We start from the raw sequence: 5,745 nt of genomic DNA on the forward strand, positions 1-5,745 counted from the left end.
CTTTTGCTAAAATTTCAAAATCAAAAGTTATCAAAACAAATTCTATGGGACTGAGAAGTATTATTTTCTACTTTTTAGTCCATTTATAAAAGCGTTGTATATTAAAAAGTTTTTTTTATATTATTTATTTTCTACTTTTTAGTCCTGTCTGAATAAAATTTTGCAATAGATATTAAAATAATTCAACGATATTAATAGAAAGGTGCACACACATGCATTTACATATGTATGTACATACAAACGAGCACCAATTAATTTTATTTAAAGAAATGGCGTGTCGTCTATTTCCGCTGTAGCAAACGTAGTACATAGGGCGACATCTAGATGTCATCTACCTCGCCCTATTCACTACAGCTGTCGCCCTACGCACTATGCTTTTTTATAGGAACTTTTCAAAGCTTTGCTTTGGTGTCGGACACACAACATTGTAAGTTTCTGGATCCACAACATTGAAAGTTTCTGGACACACAACATTGCAAGTTGATAAAAGCGTTGTAATAAAATAGGTTCCGTATAGTTCCTGAATCCTCCATTTTTATTCTATTTAAAAACAACCGTTATGTTCGTACTTAATGAACTTACCTATTAACAGCTTATCTATTTTTCATCCGATTTTAAAAACAAAACATATTTTGAGGATTTATAGACCTTTAAAATGATGTATAAAAATATATCGATGAGCTAAGCTTATGGGGTGTTTTCATCGGTTAAACTTTAATAAGGCCCTATTTTTCTTTATTTTTTTCAACTTTACCCATTGATAATTTCGAAAGTTTCTACGAAAGTTACCAAATATTTATTATTAACGAAAAAACATTTATTTTTGAATAAATCGATATCTCACTTAATGACATTGCATAAAAATTGTCGAAGCCAAGCAATTAAAGCAAAAATACGGCCTTGTATTTATATGTGTATATGTACCGGACTTTCAAATTTTTTGAGCAGTGTCACTAAGGAATTCATCATAATTTACTCAAATTTGATATATACCGTGGTTTCATTAGCAAAACACTCGTTTTTGATGAAATTTTAGGAAAATGGGCGTGGCACCGCACACTTATATCATATAAACGTATCTCAAAAACTACTCGACCGATCTCGGTCAAATTTGATACACACATTGTGGTTGGCCTCCTTAAGCACCGCGTTGAAATTTGACTAAATCTACTCCCCTTAGATTATAGCAAGCTTTAGGTTTTTTGAAATTACCGTTTTGTGGGTGTGGCACGTGAGTGCTTAAGGAGGCTATTTATTTCAAATTTGGTTTAGCCCAGTCAAGTAGATTCTGAGATAAGCATTTATCATATAAGTGGGCGATGCCACGCCCATTTTCCTAAAATTCTATAAAAAAAATTTTTTTGGTTAAGAGCCATTGTTTGTATAAATTTTGAGTAAATCTTGATGAACTCCTTAGCCATACTGTGCCGTGTTTTTGCTAAACTGCTTAACTTCGACAGTTTTTATACAATACTATATATTTGGCAACTTTCAGAGAAATTTTTGAAATTAGCGATGGTCAAAGCTGAAAAAATTAAGAAAAATAGGGGCTAGGCACACGCGTAGGGCGTGCGGTATTTCTCGTGCTGCTGGCGCTGGACACGGTCGCTGCTGGTTGCGCTAGAAGAAGGTGATGCCGAATTCGCGCGATGGTAGCTTTTGCGGCGGTGGCGACGCACAATAGGCCATATGACGACATTAGCCGGAAAAAAATCAAAGTGGAATTTTGATGTTTTGATAATTCCAACTTGTTAAGACATGTCCAATTACATAGAAAAAATTATCCTTTTGAGTTTTGAAGCCCACTTTAGTAGTTTTTTTGTAGGTCAAATTTGATGTTTTGAAACTTAGTTTCCTAAAAATTACACAAATCAAATAGACATTTTTAAAATGTGGTGTGTTGTTTATCACAGTGGTGTGCCAGAATGCTGAAAATAATGCATTTGGCATAGAAAACGATGCTCTTTTTTATAAAATAACAAGTAAGAAAGTCTAAGTTCGGGCGGAGCCGAACATTAAATACCCGGCGCAAGTATTAAATATATGTTCTCCACCTTTCCGAAAGCTACCGCTACATGATAAGCGGGTGTATAAGTTTTAAGTAAACTATCATCCTTAAATTTCGAAATATTCCAGTTTCAAGCATTTCTGAAATTTACCGTTATATGAAAAGCGGCCGTAATTTTAGTCCGATTTCAACAATTTTCAACGTTTTGCTTTTATGTGGCAAGGACAATAAAAATACCGAGTTTGGTACAAATTGGTAGAACGGTTAACGAGATACATATATGTTATAATTTTCGCCCATTTTCCAACATTTTATCATAAACGTATTTCCCGTTGCAACTATCAATTTTGAATAAATTAGCTTTAATATTTCGAGGATTTCGTATTTCTCGAAATTACCGTTATATAAGATGTGGGCGTGGTTATTTTCCGATTTTAAAAGTTTTCGGCCATTTGGTATGCTGTACTAGGGTCAACAACTGTGCCAAGTTTGGAAGAAATTGGTGTAGCGGTTACCAAGATATACACATGTAACTATAAGTGGGCGTGGCTACGTCCATTTTCTAAAAAATTTTAATTATCTTATTTCTCGTCTAAAAGTTATTCTAAATGTCAATTTTGAGTAAATTACCTTCAGTATTTACTAAAATATCGCAGTTTTCGTATTTCTGAAAATTACCGTTATATGGGAGGTAGGCGTGGTTATTGTCCGATTTCGCCCATTTTCAATACCATCCGTCCTACGCCCAAAAGGAGTGCATGTACCAAGTTTCGTTGAGTTATCTGAATTTTTACTGGAGTTACCGTGTGCACAGACGGACGGATGGACGGACGGACGGACGGACAGACAGTCATCGCTTAATCGATTTCTCTTTTCATTCTGATCATTTATGTATACATTTGTCTATATCTATCTCGATTCGTTTTGCCTGTTACAAACAACCGTTATGTGAACAAAGTTATAATACCCTTGTGCACAAGTGCGCTCGGGTATAAAACAATTAATAAGTGATGAGGGACGTAGCTAGAGTAATGTGTCAAAATTAGGCGTTTTTTCGTCAAAAAATATGAACAAAGTCGAATTTTCCCGATAATCTAAACACTGTACTGTCATGTACTTTTCTTGAAATTTTTTTGTGAGACTCTCCATGATTCCTACTTTTATGGGCTGCTTTTGCTTACGCGTAAAAGCACATTTAGCGCATTTAGCTCTAAATGCTACTCTAAATGTACATTTATCCATACAAAATTCGTCACTTAAATGCAACTTAATTCAACTCCATTTTTGCATTTAGAATCTAAATGCTAAAAGCAACCCTGTGATCTTCCAAAATTTCCTCGATTCGAACATGGTTTAATGAGGAAAAGTGGCAACATTGCTTTTTCGCGTATACAGTGGCGTTTCAGTGATCGCGGATCGAGATTTCATTTATTATTTTCCATTATTTGGATAAAGAAAAGTTACGCAAATTCAACATCGATGTGATGCTGATAGAAATCTGGATCAATTTGTGATCAACTCTGTTTGTTTTGTTTCCTAATTAAGTGAGGAAATATTAATTGATAGCACCGACAAATGAATATATACACAAACAAAAGTTCGGTTATGGTTAAAACAATTCAAGTTTTTGTATTGAATTTTCGGTTTAAAATTTGTTTTTCCTTTTCAGTAGGGTTTTTTGCACATTATCATCTGCGTGAGAATCGATTGTAATAGATACGGATCTGAATAAGTGACTGGAACCAGCGTTGCCAGGTTGACGTTTTTAACGTCATTTGGACGTTTTTTGAACCCTGTTGACGTTTGGACGTTTTTTGTATAAAAAATGACGTGATTTTGAATTATTTTCTTAATAAATCTTTACAATCTTTGTGTTTTGCTGCAGCTGCTTCAAAATAGTATTTCCGGATTCTTGGACTAAGGATGCCGTGTTCAAAGGCTGGTTGTGTAAACACTTGAGGCTACGAGGCTTGCTGTAATGTTTGCAATTGCAGGCACGCTCGCAAAAGCATCAAAAAAGCTGTGCAGCATAAAACGTCAGAAAAAAGTAGGCGACTTTTTTAAGACTTCATTGAAAATGTAATGAACACAAAAAAATACTGAAATATTAGGTCCATTCAATAACTTTTCCAGTAAGTACAGCGTGAGCGTAAAAGAAAAACAGAGAGTAAAATTGAGAGCAGGAGAAAATTTTCAGAAAAAGTTATTGAACGCAAAACTAGTAAAAACTTGCAACTTAAGCCATTTTGACTTTTTCTGACGGTTAAGTTTTGCCGCGCAATTTTCTTTTTAATTGGGAATAGTTCCCATCGAAATAAAAACAATAGATTTAAATTTTTCATCCATATTTTCATATCACTAATTATGTTTCATCAAATCATCCTCTTAACAGCTCTCGAATTCGTTCCCTCTTGCAAATATTTTGGGTTATTGAATGCATTCCCAGTAAAAACTTGCCAGTACTAGTAACAATTCGTAACAGTTTTTTGATACTGAATGCACCTATTGCTATGCTCCTTCTTAGTAGAACGTAATTTAGCATTTTCGACAACCGAGCCCCTAACCAAATGTCTACAAGAAAAAAAAAAATTTTAAATCAACGGGTTATTTAGCCCCTTTAAACTTGCACCTTATTGCCCTGAAATTTAATAGGCTATCAAACTGCATACTCAAATAAAATTCTAAAAACTCTGAATAAAAACTTGAAAATCTAGCTGAAATTTGCAATTGTTTATAATTTTTGCGCGATTTTTGTGGATTTACATTTTGTTTCTTAATGAGCTTGGCTTTTATGAAAAAATAATAAACATTAAAGAGAAACAGCCAAAATCGATCCAAATATTCATGACTTATTCAGCTGATCACAAGTGTATGTATAAAATTATTTTTATATTAACGACCAGTTTACAATGAATTTTAAATATGTTCTGTCGAAATGACATCGAGCCCTAACCGCCAAAATAACGTAAGCGACCAAATTTTCTTTTTAATGCAGAAATGCATCTAAATGCTCTAGGAATATTTCTGCATCAAAAAGAACATTTTGAAAAAAATGTCGCTTACGTTATTTCGGCGGTTAGGGCTCGATATGTACCTTTGTATACAATAAAAGTTTAATAAGAACAATTTTTTGTACATCCAATTGAAAAAGACGTTTTTGGGTAGGAAAAGACGTTTTTCAGGCCAAGAGGGACGTTTTCTCATGCCGAAGACCTGGCAACACTGACTGGAACACGGCTGTTTGTCAAAAGCATACGATTTCGAACTCGCGTAAATGTACATTTCCTAAATGCGATAGCATGAACGCTCCTCGAAAAAATATGTTCGAAAGTGCTAAATGTTGCAATTTAAATGCAGCAAAAACGCTACATTAGTTACTGCTTAAGCCAGACTTTGCACGACCTTGCAACAATGTCAAATTCCATATTATATCAAGCAGAGTCTGTACGAAAAATGGTCATAGTTACCCAAGAGTTGCGACTGATGAAGCAGATGCAAGTTCACACTCCGACAATGACATTTCGCTGACATAACTCAAAAAATATACATATACGTATAAAAGAAAAAAACAAATATATAGTTATAAGTTATATACTCATTAAAAAATAATCGAATATATTAAACAATTTTACATTCAAATTTGAAATAGTGTTTTTTTTGCAGTGTTAAGCTTTAAAATTAATTTAAACTGTAAATACGTTTTTCGATTATATTGTTCTCAGAGCCCTTGGGAAGGT

The sequence above is a fragment of the Rhagoletis pomonella genome, unplaced genomic scaffold (assembly GCF_013731165.1).
Source record: "Rhagoletis pomonella isolate Grant_MI unplaced genomic scaffold, Rhpom_1.0 Rhpom_scaffold_01302, whole genome shotgun sequence".
NCBI classification, from domain to species: Eukaryota; Metazoa; Arthropoda; class Insecta; order Diptera; family Tephritidae; genus Rhagoletis; species Rhagoletis pomonella.